This window comes from Vidua chalybeata, chromosome 2 (assembly GCF_026979565.1).
Source record: "Vidua chalybeata isolate OUT-0048 chromosome 2, bVidCha1 merged haplotype, whole genome shotgun sequence".
NCBI classification, from domain to species: Eukaryota; Metazoa; Chordata; class Aves; order Passeriformes; family Viduidae; genus Vidua; species Vidua chalybeata.
In genome coordinates this window covers 107,735,280-107,760,960 of record NC_071531.1, presented here as the reverse complement: position 1 = coordinate 107,760,960, position 25,681 = coordinate 107,735,280, and the positions used below count along the sequence as shown (strand labels likewise).

The window sequence follows — 25,681 nt, the reverse complement described above, 5'->3', positions numbered from 1 at the left end:
TGTCTAAGTCTATTATTAAAGGAAATTTCCATGTTTATTATCTAAAATACAACTTGTATGTATTTGGAAATTTGTAAGGTTAGTTCTTAAAAGTTAAAAATCATGAGACTCGTATTTTAGGGTTTTGGTTGTTCTGTGGGGATGTTTGGAAGCCTCTTCTGTAGTACGCCTGAAGTGCTAAGATTCACTAGATTTTGGAAGCAAACTAAGAGGACTTTGCTGATGTGTGTTGACATATTTGAGCATTATAGCTAATTCTGTATCAAAGCAGTTCACAGGAGAGTGTTACTGTCAGTGGATTACAATGATACTTTAAAAATGAAAATTTTTCATGGATGCTATTACCTGAGACTTTCAACCACTGTGAAAACAGAGCACATAAAATATTCCTATTCAATGCAGTTATCTACTCCTGCCAAGATCAGGGCAAGGTAATGTACACTTTGCCTGAAAACTGTTCTTACATGTCTGTATTTTCCCAGAAACTATGCACAACAGAGCAAGTTAGGAGTACAAGTCTTGATGGGTGGTGATAATGTAAATAAATAGATTATTCTTAAGCTGATGAGTAATTTAGGATGTTGCAGTGGCCATGCTGGGATGGATGATTAAGCAAAATTAGATGTTTTGTAGTCCTGCCAAAAATTGCTGTGCAGCTCACTGAATTCATAAATCAAACAATGTAGTACCAGTCTTTTTTGTGGAATGGCAGCTCTGATGGGTAAAAGATTATCTGAAGCCTTGAACCAAAACTGGGGAATCTGGCTTTTCAAATGAGGTGAAAGCCTTGCTTTGCACGTTTTGTCATCAAGTTGTTAGTTTCAAAGAAAAAAATGGAATCAAAATTGTTCAGGTTGAAGGGTCTTATTATATCAAGCATAATCCTGATACAAGTATTTAAACGTTTTTCCTGAATCCAGCCAACACAGGGAATTGATACTAAAGATATCCTTAGTTTGGCTATTCAGAAGCCTGTGGAAGACAATTTGGACTCTTAACATTGAGTGTAAATGGGAATTAAGGCAGATATCCTCATTGCGTGAAGAAGGAAAAGGACATTTTATTACCATTTATAAGGACATTATAGTTTGTTTTCAGTGTCTGAAGCTTGTTTTTCCTCCCTTCCCGTGTCATTAAATGATGTGCTGTTCAACAGTTCTCCAGCCTGTGTGTGTGCCTCTGGGCTGGGAAGGATTGAGCAGAGTTCAGAGGGAACTCCTTAATGCAAGTTATCAAATTAACTGGGACCATTGGCTGTCTCCTCATTTTTCCTGATTGTGAGGTTCCTCTGGTCCGAGGGAGTCTTTATGTGGTGTTTTCATCTAAGAGGCGTCTAGTACATTTTCTCCCCATTTCTGTTTTAGACTCTTGATCTTTCTTTCCCCTCCTTCTCCGTCCCCCAAGACATCTTGGTAGAACTAGATGAAGATCATTTCTATTTTTGTAAGTGTTTCCATTTCCTAGCTGATGATACAGGACATACGCCTGTAGGCAGAAGTATAAAGTCAGACAAGTAAAATGCTGACTAGTAATCCTCATGCATTGGTTGTTCTGATGCTTTTTCCCCCAGTATGACACTTTAAAAAAAAGTTTTTTCTGAAGTTCTTAAAGACTTGCTTCTGAGTTAATATTTGGAAATAAATTTGTGTTGTGCCAATACATTTTGTATATTAATTGAGAATATTTGGCAAATACTCCTCATTAATGAAATATTATTTTGAATTATCATTCCCCAGAAAACAAAAGTATCAGCTGTGTTTAAAATTTTGAAGAAATTAATTTTTATTTTCTTTTTTTACTGTCATCAGGTTAAAACCTTTCTTTGAGATCATACTGCTGGCAAAGATAGATTTGCATCTTTGTGTCTGTGAGGTGTTCTGATGAGAACTGTCTGACTTGACTTGCATCCTGTATGTAAATTGATTTCAGCTGATCGCTTTGAATTTGAAAGAAATTTAATTTGAAAACTGCCCCGTTCCATTCCCTGAGGTAGTAGATGCTTCTCTACGTCATCTGTTAAGCAGTGCATAGTCAGCATATGTCTGTTCCTCTCCTATTTAAACTGTGTTCTCCAGAGAAAGAGAAAGTCCCTTTAGACCAGGCACACATCTGCTGACTCTCTCCTACTAGCAAAGCAACTGAAAAGATATCTTTCCTGTGATTAAAAGAAATATGTCTGGAGGCGCTTAGTTTTTGTTCAATTAATCAAAGATTAAACACATGTGGACTCTCTAAACTGGGCTTCTTTGTGCTTCTATGCTATCAAAATTGATTGGGAAGAGGAGCTGTTAGAGCTGGCTAGACTGAAATTTAATTTTTTACCTATATACGTGCTATATAATTCAATTCCAAAAGGTCATGATAAGGTGGAGGGGAAAAACCACACAAAAAAAAGCTTGTTTGTTAGTTTTGAATTAATTTATAAGTTTAAAATATTTGAGCTTAAGGAAAAAAAAGGGAGAAGTGTCAAATATTTTTTTGTAACACTTGCTTTTAAAAGTAAAAAAAAAAAGAGTCTTAGGGTTGTGTGATTGGGCTACTTTATACATAGTTGCCATTTTGGTAACCATTTCCAGATGCAAAGGCATTTTTGGTTGCTTTTGTTCCTCAATTCCTGTTAGTAAATGCTTTCCTGGCAGAAGCTGTTAGTGTTAAAAGTCTGGTTTTCAGCTCAATGACTTATCCTTACTCAACAATAATACTTCTGATAGAGTGCTTTGTAAAAAACCTGCAGGCTTTCCTCTGATGTTAAAAGAAATTAATGATTTTTTTTCACCTGAAAGTATACAGAATACATGGACAAAAAAATGCTGCAAGAGTAAGATGGCAATAATTAAGCAGATTCCTTGAATGCCAGGCTGTTCTTAAATTTTCCATCAGACACTAGCAAGTCTCTCTTGTAGACATCTTTATCTGAAGAGAATTTGTATGGCTCCAGTTTTATTAGTGGAATTAGTTCTTTGGTGTAGTGTGTGGTGCGCTTTTAAAACAGAAAAGGCTCCACTGATAAAGTAACTTTACTGAGATTTTTTTTAATGGTGTCTTTTAGACTGGTCTTTGTAATAATACCTATGATTTTGGTTTCTTAATAGATCAAGTTTTCCTCAAAATATATGAAAACTTACCTATGTTTCACTTTCTGAATAAACATAAAATCCAGTGTAAAGGTCTGTCCTTTCATAAGTAGACATCAAGCAGCATTTTTGGCAAGATACATCGTATGATAGCAAATTTATACATAAAATAAAATGTATTAGACTTGTAGTAATAATTGCTGAAGAAGTAGCCACTGAAGTATTTGAAACTGCCATCATGGAATTAGCTAGTAAAATATAATAAAAATCTCAGTATTTAGCTCTTCCACTCTGAAAGGGATGAACCAATCCTTTGATATTAATAAAAGGTGTAATGGTAAGCATTGCAAATTATTTCATTTTGACATGGTAACTGAAGTAATTAGGTTTTTATACCCAAAAACAATCACAATTTTTTTCCAAAGTAGAAAACAAAATCATAAAGGTTAGCTCACTTTAGTAAATTTTGTCTCTATAAGAAGAAAGAGAATCAAGGGTATACTTCTATTCCAGCACCTTAGCATTGTTTCCCTTTTGCAAGAATACCATGAGAAGTCCTCTCTCCTCTATTTGTAAGTAGATGTTTCAAAAGAAGTTCTTAAAGGAATTTTATAATACTTAAATATGGCCATATTTGGGAATGAAGGTGGTCTTACTGTTGCTGTTTTCTAGACAGAAAAACTGAGGCAAGAAGAAATTGAATCTTTATTTCAGACAGTCACAAAAATCTGTCAGCTCTGGAGAGATTTGGGAGCTATCTTGCAGTTCTGTTTGTTCCTCACAAGACTGCTCTTCATTGCTCTGTTTTAAGGACTAATTGAAATGTTTCATAGCAATTTTTAGCACTAACTACAAATAACTTTGGAAACCCTTTGAAATGTTCCAAAAATTGCCCCTTTTGTGTGGTGCTGGGATAAAAAATGAGTTCTCTAACTTGTAATTTTCCATTTTCCTGGATTTATTCCTCTAGAGCGTGTATTGCTGATTCCCTATGGCTATGGGCCTCCTTAGTTTTTTATTTTCTCCCTGCCAGCTGCTCATGGCTCAGATGAATGTATCAAGATGATTGAGTCTTTAACCCTCTGCTGCCCAGACAGCAAAGGCCAAAAACAAAATATGTAGTTGCTGTAGAAGAGGCTGGACACGGGGACATTTGTTTTTCTTCTTTCAGTTTACTGTGTTCCTGCTGGGCTTAGGACTGCTCCTGCAGGAGCAGATGAGAGTCACTGATTTTAATTTCACTGATGCTCAGGGACGGGTGTCTAAATTCAAATTCAGACCCTTTACTTTATTACATGGACTCAGTGAGGCACTCAGTGCCATGGTTTAGTTGATAAGGTAAGGTTAGGTCACAGGTTGGACTTAATGATCTCAGAGGTCTTTTCCAATCTAGTTTATTCTGTGGTTCTGTGACAGAGGTATGTAAAGATTTATGTGCAGGCCAGGAACTTCCAGACTATCTGCTCCAGCAGCGTGACCTCCTTTTGGAGAGATTGTAGTCCCCATGCAGGACTGGTGCTGCCTTCCCCTCTCTGTTTGTTGTAGGGGTTCTTGGGGCACCAGTTTACTCACAGTCCTCCTTGATTATCCAGTAGATCCAGCAAAACTATCTCTGAAGAGCTCATCACAAAAGGTGTGTGAGCTCGAGAGCCTGCTGTGGTTGTCGTCCCTCCTCTGGTTTAGCCCAGTTTGGGGCAGATGCTCTGGAGGACCCAGCTTGGTCCAGCTCTGCCCCACACAAGCTGCTCTCTGGACAGGCAACTTGAGAAGGTGGGGAAGTGCTGGAACTGTTGCACTTCCATTCTAGCCCCTCGGCCATCACCCACGTTATTTTGTTCCTCCCGTGGCCTACTTCTCTTCATTCCCTTTCTCTCTTTCCCGCTCTCCTGTGGGCTAAGCAAATTGTTTAGCACAGTACACGATGTGCAGTCTTTGCTCTAGGCCATCATGGGATCCAAGAAAAACCATCTTGCAGAGTTGGATTCAGCCTTCAGGCTGTCAATTAGTTATCCCTGTTATAGAGAGAGAATTGCAACTCATGCATATTTCTGCTCCATGTCATGGAATAGATGCAGAGCTTCAAAGTTAGGAGGGTAGAAAATGGGAGCAGTAATTAGCAGTTACAGTCCCTGGTTTTGCTCCTTCAGTGTGCTGTCATCATTTAAATATTTTGTTACTGGAAAGAAGAAAGTAAGCTTAATTTTTTCCTGACTTCAATTATGACAAAAAAGAAACCTGATTTAAACCAGTCTTCCTTGGGGATTAGATGAGTGTGAGTAGAGCTTGTCTGTAGAAGAGCAGTGGAAACTAATGGTAAAAAATTTACTTACTTTTCTTCAAATTATCTAACTGCTTTGTGGAAAGAGTCAAGCAGTGACCCTTTCCCCTAAACAGGCATACACAGACCCATTGGGTTGGTAGATAGAGGTGGAAAGCGTAGATGTGCATAGTTCCAAATGCATTTACCCAATAATCATCAGTCACTATTTGCAGGATTTGCACATAAGACAAGTAAGATAAACAAGATAAAAAACCTAGATAAAAGCAGTAGTGGTAATGCTAAGTCCACTCACCATAATTGAACTGAATGGCCTGGCAAGTATATGCTTGCATTGAAATGCCACATCTGAACATGAAAGGTATATGCTCAAAAGTTTTGCATTATGGGGCCATAGTCTGTTAAGGCAGTGATGCTTAACAGGACCTGGAATCACATTAGATAATCTTAAGATTTTTAATTGAGCTGTGAAATGCAAGTACAGAGATAAGGTACAGATGACTCATCAGTGAGGTGATTACTGGAATGCTGAATCCACTCATGCACAAAAAAGGACACTGGAAAGTTGAAACAGGCTCAGAAAAGTTGCACAGATTATTCCAGATTTCAAAAGCTTGGGATACATAAGACTTCTGCTTAACCTAGTGTAGTTTTATTAATGCAAATGTATAGAGTTAACTTGAGGCTACAAGTCAACTCATAGAGTATAGAAATGCCAACAAGGACTGTAATTCCATGACCATAGATGCAGGGATTCTGTCTCCATTAAACTATACACATGTGTACTACCCTGACCAGAGCTACAGATTGAAAAAGGTAATAACAATTCTGTGTCTATGAAGTAAATCAGTAGGTAAAACACTGCTTATTTTGCTGTATTTAAGTTTTCATACTGCTCTGGGAAGTTAAATTAGCACCAGAGTTTATTTCAGTACTGTTATTTATTCTTCAATTAAGACTACAATAAGGGAAGTCACAGGATGAAATTTAAGTGTACAGTTTGCTGTTCAGACTATTCAGGCTTCCTAAGAAAGTTAGTGTCTTGAAGAAATACTGTTATTCTTTAGCAAATTCAAGCAAAGCAGAAGAGGCAGAAGAGAACTTGAGTCACATTGTTGGAAAAGCAGTAGCTTATAATAAGCTCTTCTTTCACTGGAAATATTATTTCCTTTGGTCATATCATACTGAAATGTGGAAATGTGTATTTTAAAGTTTTTGGGTTTGTGTTTATTTAGTTTTTTTAAATGTTCCCTTGAGGTATTCCTATATTGAAATGAACTGATACATGAGACTGCATGAAGCTCCGTGTGGTATCTTTAGAGTTAAAGAGGAGAGCAGAAAGTTTGAATTGGTCTGTGGTCTACATACAAAGGCATTAACTATTCACCAGACTTTAGTTACTGTCTCTGTCTGTAATTCATCTTGATGGCATCTTGTAAAAGCCATAGACCACCAAAAGAGCAGGAAACAGTTGAAAGGAACTGGTTTTGCACTAGTCTTGCTCAGCAGATCTTTTTTAAAATTGTCATGATATGTGCACAGCACAAAGCAGGTAAAGTTTTTTTTTTTTTTAATTCATCAGCCTGTGGGCACTCAGCTACTCAGCTTCATCATATCAAGCTGGGATTTTGTAAGAAAATGAAGAGTCTTGCCCAGTGGCAGAAGGTGCCAGTCCCTCAGGGCTTCATACCTCCTCACTTTTCTCCCCTTTTCCCCTTTTTCTTGGGGCTCTTAAAACTGTAGCTGTTTTCTGACAATGCTGTTTGTTATACCTGCAGTTTTAGAACTTAATCAGCCATCTTATGTCTTCTCTTCTGGATCTCAGGGTTTTGGTATTCTTTGGAGTGTGGGGTTGGGGCAGCTGCAGGGGCTTAACTTGGGAACAAAGGCTTCTGAAACTGTCCAGAGGGTTTAGGGAGGGAAGGAAAGGCCACTCACATGGCAGGCCTGGAAATAGGATCGTCACCTACAAGGAACCAAGGAAGCTATTTTTAATGGAGTTGTCCAAGCTAGGTAAAATTTTGTACATCTATTATTTCCAAAGATTTATATTTTTTGAATCTGTGTTGACAGCCCCTCTGGAATTTGGTGACTTCTGCCCCTATAAAAGTGAACAGGTTATTGTTCCTGATGATGTGTGGTGCTGGCTCTAAGTTCAACACTGGGCTGTGGCTGAGACCTAAAGCACAAGAGGGTACATTAAGAGTAATGATCTCTTGATTCTTGACTTTTAATTATTTGGGTTTCTGTCTTTCTATGTAAATTATTTGGAGAGATAATAATTACTTCTCTTGGAGGGTATTAGTTTGGCTAAGATGATTTGCTGAGATATATGGCTTACTGTGCCTAATGCCTGATGATTATTTGCATGTAATTGTTCCCACTGTAGATGTATTGGAGATTCTTCTGGTTGATGAGTTTAAACTGAATCTGAAATATATGTGCGTAGTGGGAATGAAAAATCACAGGCAGGCTCTCCTATACGCCTAGCAGAGTATCATACTTTGGAACACATGGCATTACTTTAATTAATTACAAGGGAAACAACTGCATGGAACATTAAGATATGTCAGTGTTCATCCAGATCCAATTGCTTGAAGTAATAAAATTTTAACTTTTTATATAACATACTTTTGGTCTTCTAAATTAAATGTATACTAGCATTATGATTCAAATTGTTTAATTAAGCATATGTGTGTGCATTATATATGTTTTGTGTGTGCATTAGATATGTGCATATCTTACTTGAAATAAAAATTCTGCAGACATTTATTCAGGCATCTTGTTCAAAACTCTGTAAATTTAATACACAGAGAAATTCTACCTTAAAAAATAAAATACAAAATACATTTTCAATTACTGCATGCAATAAAGGTCTTCTTTTATGGGCCTGTGCGTGTTTTTTTTTTTTTATCTTAGATTTACTGTATCATCTATAAAAGAAGTAATATGGCCACTATAAAAAGTTATGGCAGGCTTTGCAGCTTTATTTTTAAGGCACTGATTGGGAAATGGTACAGGTTTCACCTTCTTAAGGAACTTCAAGGTTTGTGTGGAAATAAGAGAGCCTCTACAACTCTTGGGAAGGAATTGTGCTACACTAGGGCTCATTAGAGGGAAAGAAGTACTCTTTATGAAAGAGGATTTTATTCAAAATATGTTGGAAAGTATGGTCTGAAAGCCCTCTCCTTTTTTATGGATTGAAATAAAGTTAATGCTGGCAGATGCTGCACTTTGTTATAGTGGGGAGAAGCAGCTTTATGGTGATGGGAAGGTAATTGTTTCTTTGTGAAAGCCATGGATATAAGGTAGGATGGTTTCTTTTGGTAATGCAATAAATTTTTTTCTAAATATTGTTTAGCATGCAATTTCAGTGCTGGTTGTTAGGATGGTCAAGTTTCACAAATGCTTTTGGAGCATGCTTTACCATTTTGTTTGGAAAAATAGTAGTCATGATAATTTGGAGCTAATTCATAATAAAGGGTTCCTGGGTAGAGAATTACTGTTTCTCTTGCAGCTTTGTTCTGGGGAAAGGATTAGCGGTGGTGTGAAATAAGACTTGTTAGCCAATAAAAGTCTCTGTGGGACGTACTGTGTATGTCCTGGGGAAAGTTGGCTTTATGGCGTGACTGTGGGCACCTAAACTTGTTCATTAGTGCAGCAGAGGCCAAATCCCTGCAGTTCTGCATCGAGTGCTTGTAATGCACAGGAAGATTTTGGAGGGAGTGTAATGTGAATTCTCCTTTAGCTGCCATTTCAGCATAGATGTTATGATAAATTTAAGGAGGCAGGGAATCTTGCTGTTCAAAATACCTGGATTCTGGTTCAAGATGGAGTAGAAAAAGTCTGTACATGAGGACAAAACTGATTTGTGTTTAGTCATTAGGTGATACAAACATGCTCTTCTGTTAGCGTGTGGAGGGAAAGTTAATTTTAAATCCAATAGCTTCTCATTTATTTAATCGTTTTCTGGTAAGCAGGATACAGAAATAGCCTGGGGTTTTTTCCTCTTTAGTTAAAAATGGGAAACTCTAATGTGAACAGATTTTAATTTATTTTAATGATGGGGAGAATATTTGGCTTTTATTCATGGAATCCTGTACTTAGCTTTTACCTCAGCCTTAGGCACATTTCCAGTAAAGGAGCTGTTAATCTCTATTATTACTACTATTTTTCATTTATCTTTTGAAGACCTAGTTATCTTGAGAAACTTGTCTGTCCTTAAGATTCACTTTTATTTGCTATTTTTCTTTTTTTATGTATTTTTGTTCCCCTAGCTGGGGTTTATCTCTCCATGAAGTGATCTACATTAATTTAGTCCATATAAATAGACTGGTACAAAGTCTACAAAGTATATCTTCATTTGATATGGAATATTTGCAAAAGAAAAATAAATTACTTGAGGAGGAAGGCTGTGTCTACAGCAAAGTTCAATCAAACTTGTGCACATTCATAGAATATATTATTAGGATAATACTACTTACAGAGGCAATGTTGTATCAGATCTCTGGGCTGTTTGTTACTCCAGGTGGGCTGTAACCATCTCTATTAGGTGGCATGTTGACAGTTTCCTGAAGCAGCAGATAAAACCTGGTGGGAGGACAATGCTTCCTTACTCACCTGGCTTATGTGACTTTGTCAAGCTCAGAGTAATTTTTGACCATATCAGTCAGCATTTAGCAAGCCAAGTAATGGAGATATTTTTCATTTTAGATGATTTGCACAAACACCCTAGATACTTTGCAGTCTGTGTTTTCAGAGTGGTCAGCACTGGTGTGCTCTTTGATTTGTGCACCAGTAGTACAAATTTCAGTTTAGTTTGTTTTATATTTGAAATAAGCAAGTGCTCTCACGGAGGTGTTTAATGAGGTTGGTTGTCCATTGTCTCTTTCTACGAACAATTAGAGAAGATGATTGACTTGGTGTGATGCGGCCTTGCATGTTTATAGCTTTTGAACATCATTGAATAATCTGTTTTCTAGTGTGCATTAAGGTCTTTTGCAGCAAGGTTTATTTATTAAGAATAGTAGTTAAAAATAAACCTAGAAGTACTTCTAATAATGTGTTCAAAGATGTATCTTTAGTGGCCTCAGAATCACCATGCTTGGAAGGTTTCGCTGGAGAATGCATTGTCCAGGCTTCCTTCCTAAAAGCCTGTCAGCTTTTAATCATGTGGAAAGAGTTCAAAATAATGTCAGTGCCAAACTATGCCTGAGTTTATAAGGGAAAGTAATAGATTTCAGGTTGTCATTAATCTGATGCAGCAAAGTGACTCTCTTAGCTGTTCCTCATAACTTCACCACTTTCTTTCTTATGGGGGAAATCAAGAGATGCACCAATAAAGTTAATATTGATCCAGCAGGTCTTTTTAGAGCTGTACTCTTCCAGACTTTTCTTAGTGGATTTTTGTTTTTGTGCACACAGTCATGTGTGAGAAAATGAGAGTTCTGGTAAATGAAGTGTGAGATTGCCTTACATTTTCTGCTAATTAAATGAGATTCTGTAAAAATATATTAATTTTTGGTTAAAAATGTATAATGATTATTTCAAAGAAATGAAGTAGACAAAAGTAGAAGCCACTTACAAATATATTTTTGTTCAGCCCATGTTACACTGAGCAACAGGAGAAAATACTTAATTTCCTGTATGAATTTTTGCAAATCTATGGCATATAATCTTTCCCAGAGTTTCAGAAGTCACATATTATAAGGAAAAAAATTACCACCCCTATTCTGGTTGTCATGTCTTTGGTTGGCTTATTTATATTTACTTCATTGTGTTCATATTATGATATGTTGACAGAGCTGTTAATTATCTTCTTATCTGTAAGAAAATATAAATTGAATAACTTTATTCTAATTAATTTTTGTTTTGTTTTTATTTTTCCTCCTAGAAGACTATTAATTAATATGTCAAACACTCACCACCACCCCCTCTCCCCCTCTTCAGTTTATAGGTATAGATACTGAGCAAGTCAAGAAGGCATTAAGAAAATTTGTTTGGTTTTCACCTTTTTCTGTACTGACCATAGAATGAAATCCAGCATTCCCAGGATCAAATAGAGCTTACAGCCTAGACTAGGAGTGAACATGTTGAAAGAGAATAGGGAGAGCTGAACAAGCTGCAGGGTGTGGTGGGGTTGTACTTTCTAAGTGCTGTTATAGACACTTTCCCAGGTAGAGGTAGCAAGTTCCAGACTTTGGATATTGAACTTGGGCTTTGCCCTATGACTGCTTCCCACCAGTTTGCAACCAGCTGTGCTTCCCACCTGAGCTGGCAGCCTGAAGTGAGAGCCAGACACAGTCCAGAGCTGGTTCACTGCTTGGGTCTCCAAGACTTTTCAGTTCAGATGCAGACTAAACCACCCTTCTGTTGCCAGTCCTGGGGGACTGCACCACAACTCGCTCCCTGTGTGGCAAGATCAGCAATTCTTTGTGCAGTTTGTGTACATGGACATTGTCATCAATGAAAAGAAGATAGAGGAGATGCTAATGGGAGTGATTTTGTCTCCATCTAGAATAAATAATCTGACTGTAGTTTGGAAAGGTTTATTTTATTATCAGTTTTATGTGAGAGAGCTCAGCCTGGATGTCTGTGTACTTTGTTAAGCCTGCAGAGAAAACTTACCAGTAAAGGGACTGGCTATAACTGCTCTGGCTTGCTCTATCTCAATCACAACACATAAACTCAAACCTGGTGTAATCTATCTAATAGCTGCAAGATATAATAGGTAATTAAATATTTGAGAGTTTATATAGGCTCAAAAAAGAGCAGCATCAGAAGCAGACTATTCCTTTTCTGAGGTTTACTCTTCCTTTCTAAGTTTTCTCAAAGAATAAAAAAACAGAAAGGGATTTCTTACATGTAGAAATGCACAGCCAGCACAGGCTATTTTGAGTGCACTAGCAATTCCAGTGCTGTGGAGTTCACTTCTCTGGATTGCAGCTGCTGAAGTATTAGGCTGCATTATCCCCATCCTGCAATTGCTCTTGTTACTGTGTGGCTGAGAAAGGGGGGAGTGGAGGATAACCTCAGCCTTGTCCTCTGTATGTGCAGCCCCACAGAGGTGGGGAACTGGCTGATGTGACATGAACTGCTTTTTTGTCAAATTAGGTCAGATGTGCTCTTATGGCTACTGCTTAGCCAAGTTAAGAGGTTTTGGTCCCAGCTTTTTGCCTCTATCCTTCCCTATAATTATTACATCCCTGCTTGGAGGCAGCCTGGCTGCATGTGCAGCCACCATCATGGCAACCTCTTTTGAGAAAATCTGAGTTGAATTATGCAATGTAAACTGTGCAGAATTGTTATGACACAACATAGTTAGGAAAAGTCTGTGTGCTAGCTGATACTTAGCCTCTGTTTAGGCTAACATTTTTAACAGGTATTTTTCAGGAAGGAGAGCTCCTGGTAAAGGAGTGTGAATAAGCAGATGAAAGTGGGAATCTCATCTTGCTGTCAAGAGTTGCATAGAATCATAGGATATCCTGAGCTGAAAGGGACCCACAAGGATCCGTGAAGTCCAGCTCCTGGCCCTGCACAGGACACCCCAAGAATCACACCATGTACTCCATTCAATTTATACTTGTGTTGTGCTCAAACAGTTTTAGAAAGAAAAAAAACCCATGTGGCTGAGACAACCAGAACACATTTGTATTCTGTCACTTCCCTTAGATTAATCTCTTTCCATGTAAAATTTATAAATTGGCCTCCTGTATATCTTTCTCAGATTTCAATTCCAGGCTAGTAAACATTTTACTTTTATGCTTTCTCCAAGTCAGAAGAACCATTTAATATCCAACATTTCACCATGACTGGAACTAGGTCATTGCTCCCTCAGTCTTCTTTCTGAGGAGACTGGATGAAATTCTGACTTCTGGCAGGGTGACTTTTGTGGGCACTTGATGGATTTTTTTTTTTTTTTTATTTTCCTCACATTTTGCACTTATTCAGCATTCTTTCGTAAATAAGGATATTAGATGTGCATGCAGTATTCTTCCTTAATTACCAGTGTAATATAGGGATTGGATTCCAGGCATTTCTCACAGAAAAAATACTGATAAAAGCAGGGAGGATTGTGGCATAATACATAAGCATGTATTTGGTAAAGGCATGAAAAAACAATATTCCTTCAGATTCTGTCATCTTTTTGCTGACTTCTCTCTACACAGTATTTATGCCTATGCATTTGCTTGTTTGACTTTAGCCTAATGATCAGCTGCACTTTGGGAATTCCACCTGCTAATGTTCCTTATTTTCACCTGTTATATTAACCTCAAGTAATAACATTTCATAGGGACCAGTGTTTCTTGGCTGGATTACACATCTGTGTTTGGTTGCTTGAAACAAAAATCTAATCAAGCTGAAGCAATCAAATTTTCACTGCATGGAAGATTTATTCTTTTAAAGTTTGTAAACTAAAAAGAATTTGTCAATTCTTTTCAATAAAACCATGTGGAAAGAGTTTGTTTGGACCAACTGTAGAAAAACGTACGTGGTGTAGTAGCTATCTGAATAAATCTCTGTTTACTATACTTACTGTTTAGTATAATTTTGTTGCATCCCACTGCAAATTAATAGGAGTGTTCTATAGGGAATAAACACTTCTGCATGAAACGTGTGAAACAATATAAACTTTTTAATGGTCAACTTAGTTTTTCTGGAGATAGAATGTAAATGAATGATGAGTCTGAACTTCCGATATAAATGCTTTTTTGGCAGATTTACAAGTTTTATTTTATAAAATTTAAGGGTTGTATAAGTCCCTTATGAGACAGGGGAACAAATTTAACAAGGTAAATTCATTTGTATTTAAAGACACACATCTTTAGAGCATTTGAGTCTTTGTTAAAGGCAACATAGTTGCTCTGTTGATCAGCACTAGAAAAGCCTTGCCTTGCTTCAGCTCAGAGTAAAATAAATTTTTACCAGCTTCAATGAAGTGGGAGCTAATTAAATGAGTAGATATCTTTAGACAATTTGCTGATAAATTGTGCATCTCTTGCATCATGTTTAAAAATTTAAAGTTTCCTTGGTTTCATTTTATGAAAGTTATGTGTTTTCTAGCTTTTGAATTTCTAAGAAATCATATGTCACTGTTGAAAATAATTTTGTTCTGTAGGCTTTTGGATTTTTGGCTGGGATTTTTTTTTTTTCCTCTGTATGTGTGTGTGTTTGCTCAGCAACTTAATATCAAGTAAAGTGCTGACATGGAAGGAGTTAAAATATTTATTACAAATTAACATAACATGTGCTGAAATTTTAGTTTGAAAAATTGAGAGCTTTGAAATGCTGAAAGACTAGTGGTGAACTTTTGATGTGTTTTGGTCTTTTAGCAAAAAAATATGGAGATGCATATGGTGTTAAGTTTCTTTTCAACTCTCACGAATTTCACGCCTGATGGAACAGAGTGAGTTGAAGGAGTGAGTGACCAGAGGAAATCTATGAGCCTTTGCTTTCAGTGTGAATCTTTCATGTCTTTGAGTCTTTAATTTTTTTTAAAAACTAAAAGGAGCATAAGTGAATACTTGATTCTGGGTCAAAACCACAGTGCATTGTCTCAGAGCCCTGCAATAACTAGCAGCCTAGACCATGATGCAAGAGCTTTATACAAAATAATTATTTCAACATTTTTTTACAAAAATCTATTCAAACAAACATCTGAACAGCTGCTAGGGTGAAGTATTCACAGGGATTGAGCAAGACTAGAGAGCTCTGTAAATCTCTGAAGCTTCAGAGGCACTCAGAATTCAAGGTCCTTCATCCCACTGCTCGTTGATGTATTCCTGCCTCCTAGGCAGACACCCTTGCTATTCCCTGCAAGTGATGCAGCTTTTAGCCACTGACATCTGGCTGACGGACAGCAGCCAGCTGTATTCCATGCCAGCAATTCTGAACTGCATTTTTTATTGGATTTTTTTTTTTTATTTGTTTGTTTGGTGGGTTTTTGGTGTGGTTTTTGTTTGTTTGGGGTTTTTTTTTGGTGTGGCTTCAACACACAGAATGGCTGAAAGAGAATAAAAAGAAGAGCCAGAATACTCTACTAAAGTTTGCTGCTCCTATGGGATCTGAGGATTTGGGTTGAGTCTGATTTTTTTTTTTTTTTTTTTTTTTTGGCAGAGCTGTGATTGTGGAGATGGCCATGTTACACTGTAGATGATTATTTTGTTCTTTTTCTTATTTCTTTATCAACTCAGATTGTGTCATAAAGTTATTATTCAGAGCCACATTTTAAACATAAAACCACCCAGTCAACTTGCAAGAATCAAGTGTCCAAACCAACAGACAGTTGTTGATGAGATTCTAGTTATTAGCTTTTTTTAAAAAAGAACTGCTCTTTATATGTTTGTCTCAAAAATGCCATTTTAAAACTTAGTGGAACAGATGTATTTTTTACCTAATTGTATAGATTATAGGAAGACTCTTTCTTCTTGGTCTTTTTTTCTTGTTTTGAAATCTACAGCAGTATTTATGATTTTGTAACACCACTATTTCATGTATTGCTTAAAAGGTAAGCAGGGCTTCTCGCAGTATATAAAACAAAGCTCTTTTGCCAGGATGTGGCTTAAAACAATTTTTCCAGGAAGTATTTTTAAAATCTTAGTATTTTTAAAGATTCTTTGCCTGTCTTTGTGCATGTATGTGTATGCACAAATGTGTGCCTATGTGTTTGCTCTCGGTTGTTTGCCTGAAGTGGTGATGCTAACACAGCACACTGTACATTAAGGCTTCAGGGAACTAAAGTGTGAAGTTCAGCCTCTAGCTAAACATCACCACTGAGCTAATCTACAATTTAGACTGATCCATCAAGAATATTTACAAGGAGGGAGAGTGCAGTTCAAAATTAAACAGCATATGGGTACAGTTATCCCTGTTAAAATGGCCAGCGTGCCTCGTATTGTGTGTGGAAGATAACGGGGACAGGTGGTAATCTGTCTTCTCTGAGCAGAGACAGCTGGTATTTTCCTTGGGCGTCAGTGCTGCCTTTCTGTGTGCTCTCACCTACCAGCTGATATCCTGCTTGTTACAACAATACCAAGTGTGTATTAACCCTTTGATCTACTTCTGTTTGATTTCCAAAGGGGGGGGAGTGTCAGACTACCTGTGCATAAGCTTGGTGATTTAATATTTCTAGTACCAGAGCTGTGTTCATCTTGGCTTTCTGACCCCTTTACATGCATTGCTGTGATATTTATCAGCAGATGGCAGATAAAAATCTTCAGTTTATACAGGTTTTTTGTTGTAAATGTGTGATTAAGTTTCATACTGAAGGAAGGGGTGAGAGTCAACCCTCTTTCATTTAGTTCAGAAGAATCTGAAAGGTCATATGGCAAAGAGAGAAAATTGTTTTGTAACTTCACTTGTATTTACTTCCAGCCATATTGCTTAACGTTCAGCTATGTGTAATTTCTCCTTTCTGAACACACTAATTTGGTTCCCAGCATGAGTATGATGCTTTGGGTTTTTTTTTTCTTCTTTCTAAGAAGAGCTTTATTACTCACAGCTGTTTTTTCTCTTAAATATTTAGCAACTGTCTAGGCTCTGGGGTAAGCAGGTATTGCTGCTCCATGAAAAGCAGCAGGCACAGCTTCCATGGAACTCTGCTTCTGGGCCCTGGCCAGTGGGAGCCACATTTGCCTGTCTACATGTGGCTGTGTTCAGTTAATTGATAAAATGAGCCAGCCTCTGATTATTTCATCACACCCCACTTGTGGTTGGAGCCCCAGATGAGCTCGGGTAACGCCGAGCTGCTGTGAGGGACATGGCTGGATGGGAAAGGAGAAGCAGCAACCTCTAGAAATGACCATCACAGACGTGGTCTTTAAATCTGTGTCTGTGAGATCAGCTGACAGCAGTCCTGGTGGAAGAAAGGGAAAAAGGAATACCTGCTAAAGGATGGATGAGACTGGGTGATGTGAGGGGAATGCAGTGACTGCAGGGTTTGAGGGAGGCCTGTGTTCAGACACTTTATTTTTTATCCCCAGCTAAAAATAATGTTTTTATCTGAATAGACCACTAGTGGTGCTGCTTGTTATTTTAAAAAACATGCTTATGATTGGACATTGTTTTGTAAAAATTGTTTTTGACTGCTAATAAAAATGAATGTAATAAACATGGAGGGAAAAACCCACCCCAGATTTGAAGCAACAGCAGAAAGGTTTTGTCCAGAAGAGGAGCATGAGCTTTGTGCAGTTGTGCTGTAGTAGAGTGCTGTTGAGGCTTGAATTTCCAATGAAGATGAGACAGACCAAACCAGAAATTCTGCAGAAATTGCAGTGTATTAACGTTAGAGCTGGAAGCCTTCATATCAGTCAAGAATGTGGCCTCCACTTTGAAGTCTTTCTGAGCTGCCACATGTAGTACCTTGCAGAAGAGTTGGAAAAGTTGTTTTGATGGTATTGCTAGAGTGAAATGTTTAGCCAGAGAGTCTGTGATAGAGGAGGTAAAATGAAATTGCTTTGCAAAGTTAAAATTTTGCCATTTTGTCTGGTTAATTGTCAATTTGTCGAACTTTTTTTCTTCCTTGTAAACTAAGGATAGAGGAAACGGATAAAAGAGCAGTTGCAGCTAATCTTCAATGTGAAAGACCACTGATTTTCTCCGAAACAATTTAAGTTAGAAAATGTCAACATTATTTTCAAGTTTAGGTATGGATTTCTGATTTTTCAAGTTAATCTTTTAAAGATACTACAAAAGACAGATTTGTATTTATATATATCTTTATTACAATCACCTTGAATAATATATATATATATATATATATATATATAAAATTTGATTTAATAACTAGAAATACTGGGGTTTGTGGATGGCTTTTTTAATTTCGGTTCATGTCAACAAAGAGTGATTTTTGCTTTTCAAAATTAGAGTTTTGCTCAATGCTCAAATTAGAGTTCCAGCATAGAGTATTATCTAGGGTGGCTATATAGTATTGCTTTTAGATTACTAGTTGTTTGAAACATTAGGTTTTTTGCATGTACATGCCTAGGCACCACATGGCCACCCAGAGAGGTATGAACAGAACTTTGAGGAACTTCTGTTCTAATGGATTTCACTTGACTTTAATTGGTTCCAGCTTGTTAATCGTATGTGTCCTTGGAGAATGCCTTTTCCCCCCCGCTTTCTGATTACTGCTCACAGATCCACATTTAACAGGTATTCCATAATCAGAAAAATATCTGTACTCTTCTGTCCATGTGTTTTTCACCCATACAGTGATGATCTGCTACAGAAATGAAAATTCTCCTATTTAATTTCTAAAAGTTACATGAGAAACATCTTATTTTATGTCTAGACTCCCAGGATAAACTCTGATTGATTTTAATGTCCAGTATTTCATGAGCCACTGCACTTAGATAATGTTCAGTGCTGCTTGAAAGCTGGGTTTTGGCTTTAAAAGGGAGAGTATAATGAAAGCAGTGGTTCATAGATTTAGTCTTTTATGCTTTGTTAGGTGCAAAAAGTCAAGCTTGGCATTTATCTAATGAAGCACAGCGAACTAGTAAAAATACTAATAGTAATAAAAAAATACAATTTTAGGACTTTCAGATCAATCAGCTCTGGTGTGAGGAGTTAAAATACATTATAAATAGAAAATTTCTGAACTTGGCTTTATGTATTGCTTTATTTTTTACCTCTGATATTGAAATGTTTCTGATTTTGTTGCTGCCTTGTTTTCATTTCTCATTTAAACCAGCAGCCTTACAAGAAGCCTGAGCTTTGTGCTGTTGTAGCTTTCTTTTCATTATGTAAAATTCACTGCACCTCAGAAATCAAGTTGCACAAAAAGTTATCATTGGAAAAACATACTGAAATCTGCAGTGTGGCATTCTCGACAGGTTCACTGAAAGAGTGCAAAGTAAATGTGAATATTATTTTGAAGTGGTCATAAGTGAACTGATCTTTTAAAAATTGTATTTATTTATTTTAAATGAATAAACAAAAATAAACAACTCTGACCCTTTCTTGTAACAGTCCAGATTATTATGGAGATGGCCCCTGAGGATGTGATGACATATGGCAAGAGCTTTGACCACTGAGTTATTGAATGTAAATAAAAGACACTTTCAAGTGTTGCTATAAAGAATCGCTCCCTTTTTCTTGCAAAAGATGCATCTTTATCATCTAAAAGTAGACAGTTATGGTTTATGAATACAGTGATAAAACACGTCCTGAAAATTATGAAATTTCATGTTCTCCCTGTGTAGCTTCTACTGACATGAAAGTTTTAGTGAACATGTAGATTCATGAAAGGGCTTTGGTGTTTAAAGGAAACTATACCAAGGATTTGTGTACCGAGTACAGGAGTGCCTTTATCAAAACCCTTTGGTGCAAATCTTGTTCTGAGTTGCCTTTTCCTCTTCTGCAGTAAAACGGGAACTACGACAGATGGGAGTCAAGTTCAGTGTGGAATTCAGGCTCTTGTGTGTAAATAAGGTCTTTAATTATATAAGTGAAATGACTGTATGGTAATACTTTTCTTCTGAATGATTTAGCCATTATTCTCTCTGGGCATGTAAGAGATTTAATATTCCAAAATAAATAAAATCAGTGATTTACACCTGCAATAAACAAAACTATCGACTATTCCAAATAAGTTTTATACATGGATTGATCATCTACAATACCTGGCAAATCATTAAGGCTTTCGTGAGGTATCTGCATCAAAGAAATGAAGCCATAGTCAGTGACAAGCTTTATGCTCCTCCTGTCCGTAACGAGTTCCTTAATGTATTCCATTTTAATTGTTATCTTGGAGTCAATCGTGATCTCACACTGCAGCTACTGACAGGAATCATCAGTTATGTGTGTGGTGTTTGGCAAAATTGCAAATTCACAATACATCTCTCTTCAATGGCAGCAATGTTTAGCAGCTCATTAGCTTTTGGGCTATACCTTCTGGTAAGTAGATACTGGGAGAGACAGACAGCCTGGTTGATTTGTAGACATCTATTAGCCAAGATGAGCACTGCAGTATAACTGAAAGGAAGCACAATAGAAGAAAATAGCATTTGGGGTAGACTTCCATTAGCTGGAAGATAATTAAAATGGGATTAAAGAAGAAAAAAGGGATTTTTTTTTTTTTTTTAGTCTTAATAATCTTGCTCAGAAAAGATGCTTTACTATCAAGTTTGATGGTGTTGATTCTGACTTTAAAAATGGTCCATTTCATCAATTTTGATTTGAGCAAAACTAAACAAGCAGCAAGCAAGTGTGCTGCATGCTTCTGTCTGAATGGTGGAGTTCTTCAAGGGAGAGATAATATCAGAAAGAAGTCCCATGTGTAATATACTGCACATACTGTGTAATATGTTGCCCCTGGTTACAGTTTTGGAGGTTTTGTTCAGTTTTGATGACTTAATATTACTTTGAAGAAAGTGGATTGGAATACAATTACATAGCACTGGAAAGCCACTGTGGATATTTTGCAGTATTGAAGAGCTGAATGAGTGAGAACAGGCTTCAGTAATTCAGACAAATGGTAGGGTCGGTAGGAGTTATTGCTGTCAGACAGCTGGAAAGTGGAGATCAGGTTGGAATGTTATCACTAAAAATGTGGGAGAGCTGTTCTGTTTCAGAAAAGGTTAGGTCTGGAGGCTCAGGAGGATCTTTATCCATGTCTGAATATACCTGATGGAGAGGAATGAATAAGAGGAAGCCAAACTCTGTGTCCAATGACAGGAGAAGAGACAATGGGCACAAACAAATCACACAAAATTCCATCTGACCAGAAAAATTCACTGAAAGGGGGAAACAGGAGAAGTCATGAAGTCTCTGTGGTGACACTACAAACCTGACTGGATGTAGCTGACCTGAGCACCCTGTGCTAGCTGACCGTGCTTGGTCAGGAAGGTTAAACTGGAGGATTTGAGAGGTCCCTTTCACCCTCTGTGACTATTACCATTGTGGAGCTGTTTACAGAATATAGTGCGGTGTAGAAATAAAGCAAACACACAAAACTTACTTTGAGAAAGAAGAGAGCAAGTGTGCTCTCTGGTATTTTTGTTTGCATACCCACATACTTGGTTAAAACTTCCAAAATATGAGAGCTTTGCTATGGGCTCTTTGAATTGTTCTGTGTCAAACGTTTCAGGTCTGTGTCAGGTACGAACATACTACCTTTCTAAGTTCTTTCCTGATGTTCTTTTTGCAAAAATATGCTTTCTGATTTCTGAGGTACACCTCTTTATTCTTGTTCATTATTTTTCCCTCTGCATGTTGAATGTATTTTGTTACAGTTACTGCAGTAAATAATTCTTCTTCAAAGATTGTCTTGTGCTTCTGACCAGCTCAACAGTTGCTTCTTAATGTTTTTTAGGAGAATACCACTTGCTTTCAGGATTCTGAGCCTAATGTCAACTGTGCCTGACTAGATTTTGTTTAAACAATTGTTAGCTTGTTGCAATTCGTTATATGTATTATATAGGGGCAATTGGCTATTCACAGATTTAGTGGAGAAAACTAAGGGGACGTTCTGCCTCCTAACATCTGTGGATTTTACATCATTCCTTTGGCTAGATATTCATGGGGTATTTCCAATAAAGAGTAATAAGTCTTCAAAAACTGCATTTTTTTATAGGCAGGGTAAATATTCTTTTTTCCCATTCAAATATTCTTTTGTTCTATTCAATTTGTCCATTTTAGGTAAAAGGTTGCACTCTAGCCATTGTGCCTGACTTATTGCTTCAAGGCCTGTGTGAAATTAATTCAAGTAAATATTCCCTAATTTCTGGTGCCTAGGTGTTAAAATTGTGCATTAAGTCCTATAGTAATTTGCATTAATTTGCAACCTGTCATCAGTGAAACACCAAATATAAATAGTAATTTGGCAAAGTGTTGAAGCCCATTCGTCTGTCACTTGGAAATCAAGAAGTTTTAAGTATATGAAACTTCCTAATAAGTAGGTATCCAAGTCTTCTGCTGAGCAGGATCAAAGTGTTAAATGAGATCATGAAAACCAGCACTGAACCATTTTGCTGAGAAATTCCTCCTCTACAATCATGGTTTAGTTGGATTTTATTTTTAATTGCACAGAAAAAAAATTCTTGTTCATGGCTGGCATTGTTCTGCCTCCATTATGGATAAACAGAATATAAAATACCTAAGATTTTTTTCAGAGTCTCATCTCTTCACATTTATTTAGAAGCAATTTTCAGTGGTTTTATTCTTGTCATATACTTGGTGATAGTCATCAGCAAGTCAGACATGCTTTTAAAAAGAGATCATACCTGTTGGTGATAAAATCAATGACATAGAGTAAAATGCAGTAAAGTCTTGGAACTCTTGATTAACAAATGTTATTTGGAAATTTTCTTAATAAGTGCCAGAGCGTGTCAAGCCTTTTTTTTTTTTTTTCCAAAGGGCTACCTCTATCTAGCGCGTTAAATATTTTTATTATCTTTTTTAATTGACTTAACACTGATATTAGTGAACCAAGAACCAAACTATAAAGTAAACCATAATAAAACCTAGTATCAGTTTAGAGATTTCAGACGTTATTAAGGTTATTGTTTACATTCTTTTTTTTTTTTCAGCATTTCACTCTCTTCTAAATAAATTATTAATATTTGTGTTTATAAACTAGAAATATCTTCCCATAATTTGTGTCCTGAATATTTATAGCTGTTGTTTTCCATAGAGGAGCAAAAAGTCACCATAGGTGACTTTGTGAAAAATCAGTTTTATATGAGAACTTTGGGACACTGTGAAAAAATATTAGTAGATATATCTCCCTTTAAAATAGGGGTTTGTTTCAGTAGAAACAATGATAATTATGTAGATATTTTAGGAAAACAGTACAGTAAAATCTCAGGAAAAATATTTTGCTTCAGACTGGGTGGAGGTTTAAGGTTATCCAACAAGTACTGCAGCCAACAGGGGATAAGGAAAAGGAAACCAATTATTTGTACTAGTTTTATAAATCTCCCTTTATTGCCTAACCTTTTCAAACAAGAAATGGATTTATCCTCTGTGGAGACAGTAGTATAAATAATGTCATTCTCTGGCTAGAAATGGCTCTGAAATCCTTTGATCTGATATAGGGTTGCTTAATACTAAGTACATCCTGTTCTAGTATGTGCACTCTCACTAGATTTAAAAAAAAAAAATGCAGCTCTAAAAATTTGTGTCAATAAATATGTTATATTTAGACCAATTTAATATTTATAGCATGGTACAGTTAGTAGGTGTGTTTAATTTTTAATGATTCTTTTTTGGTGTTTTGAAGGTTTTCTGGAAACTTGCTTTTCTATTTCTTCCTGAGCTTGGTAGATCTTTTAGGGAAAGATGAATTAATAGGAAAACTGTTTAGTCTATAAAGGTTGGCCTGGTGAGTAGGAAAAAAGTAAATATTTTTTGTGTTCTGTTTTTTAAATGTTCATAAGCAAATCAAATAGCATATTCATTTTCTCTTGGACATGACCATCAACTACTGAATTTCTTTCTTTGTTTATTATTAATGAATAAAGTTGGGGGGAGGACTATGCAGATGAGGGAAAAACTGACATAGAGAAAGAAAAGCAGGAAAATGGCCATCACAGAGGGGAAGTTGGGCTATCACAAAAGTTATTACAGGAGACACTTGATGTGGTATTATTTACCAAAGGAACAGGTGAAGAAATGATGGCTCTGTGTGTCTCCTACATATAAGAAGGCAGGAGCCAATAACATTTTACAGGTTTAAAGAATTTCTGTGCAATAATGTTTTCCTCCACCTCAACAAGATTTTTGTTTTGTGCTGAATTTTAATTAGTTTCTACACGCCGTTCCATCATTTGGAAAGCAACTTTTCAAATTTGAGTCCTTTAACAAAAGATTTTTTTTTTTTGTCTTTACTGCAGTCTTCTTAAAATTTCTTCCTTTTCAAAGTATTGTGTTTAACACGGGGCAGGGCTTCCCTTCAGTTCTGATAATGAATGCCACTGCAAGGCTGTGCTGTAATGAAGTGGAGCTGGTTGATCAGCTCTCCATGACGTGCAGAAATGACTGTCACTTCTCATGGCCATCAAGTCCTGACACAGCTCTGGCTCCCTCATGTCAGAGGGAGCTTCTGAGATTCCATGCTGACTTGATGCCTCTGGGTCCTGGGGATCCTGCTGCAATATCTACACTACAATATCTACAACATTAGGTTTTCATCGCAGCAATTAAACTAAAAGAAACATTTATGACATTACCTTACATACTGATTTACATAGGAAGCAATTTCCACTCCAATGATATAACAATAATTGGAGGGGGGAATATTGTAGAAGAAAGAAAAAAATTTAAGACAATCAAGCAAATATTTATAAAGGCGTCTATTTTTATTTATTTCTGTCTTCTTTTTGGTTATATTATATAGAAGGTACAAGCATTTGTTCTGATGTTTTGAATAATAGATTTCTACTGTTGTTTTAATTTAATATTATATTTTTTTCTAGACTTTTGTAGTTTAAAAATATCCATTGCAATTATGAAAACTGAATGATAAGGAAATAGTTTTCTCTTTATTGCAGTAAGTGAATAGAATTTTCCTTTGATCAGTCAGTCCTAGGTTTTTGGTTTGGTTGGCCTTGCAAGTCACATTTTCAACTCGGGAAACATCTGTATAAAGTTATTTTGTTTTTGTTTGATTTTTTTTGTGTGTTTATAATTATTTTTTATTTTCTCTTAAAAGCCAACTGATAAGAGGAGGAAACATTGTCTGTCTTCTGAGATTAAAAAAAAAGGCAAGATTATATGCAAAGTCAGGTGACATCATGAGAAATATTTGAGGGAAATTCAGTAAAGTAGAGCAGTGTTCAGGAGATGCAGGGACCTACTGTTAATGTCACTTTGCATAATTATTTTGTGTGTATTTAGGAATGATACTTTGTCAAAGGCTTGTTAGCACAGTTGCTTTGAATATAATTTTTTTATTTGGTACCCCTTTAACAGCAAATTAAAGAAATTAGGATGTCACATATCAGTGTTTTTTCTATTCAAATGCCAAATCTACTCAAAACCAAATCCCTTTTTTTTTTTTTTTTTTTTTGTAGAAGCTGCACCCTACCTGGACATCTTTCACATTTAGGATTTGACTGGACTCATGGGGAGTTTATAAGTGTTTTACAGTCACACATATGTACTTGCTAAGCTTTGTTTACTTTTCAAAGTAGGTTTTGAAGCTGACTTAACTGAATAAGTTTAGTATCCCAGCTGAATATTTGTACTGGTTTCAAACTGCCTGTGTCAGCTTGGCTTATTTACGGACACGTGTTAAAATATACAAGTCAGTGGTAGAGCCATTAAAACCTGTCAACATGTGAAGTTGAACTGATTTATTGAAACAGTCCAACTCTGTATGTGGACC

At 36.5% G+C, this 25,681-nt stretch overlaps 1 protein-coding gene across 3 annotated transcripts in view; it reads left to right on the top strand.

Annotated features, from left to right (window-relative positions):
• The window catches only part of ROBO1 (roundabout guidance receptor 1), a 292,679-nt gene that overhangs the window by 48,081 nt on the left and 218,917 nt on the right, over positions 1–25,681 (top strand). The gene's annotated exons all lie outside the window — the stretch shown is intronic.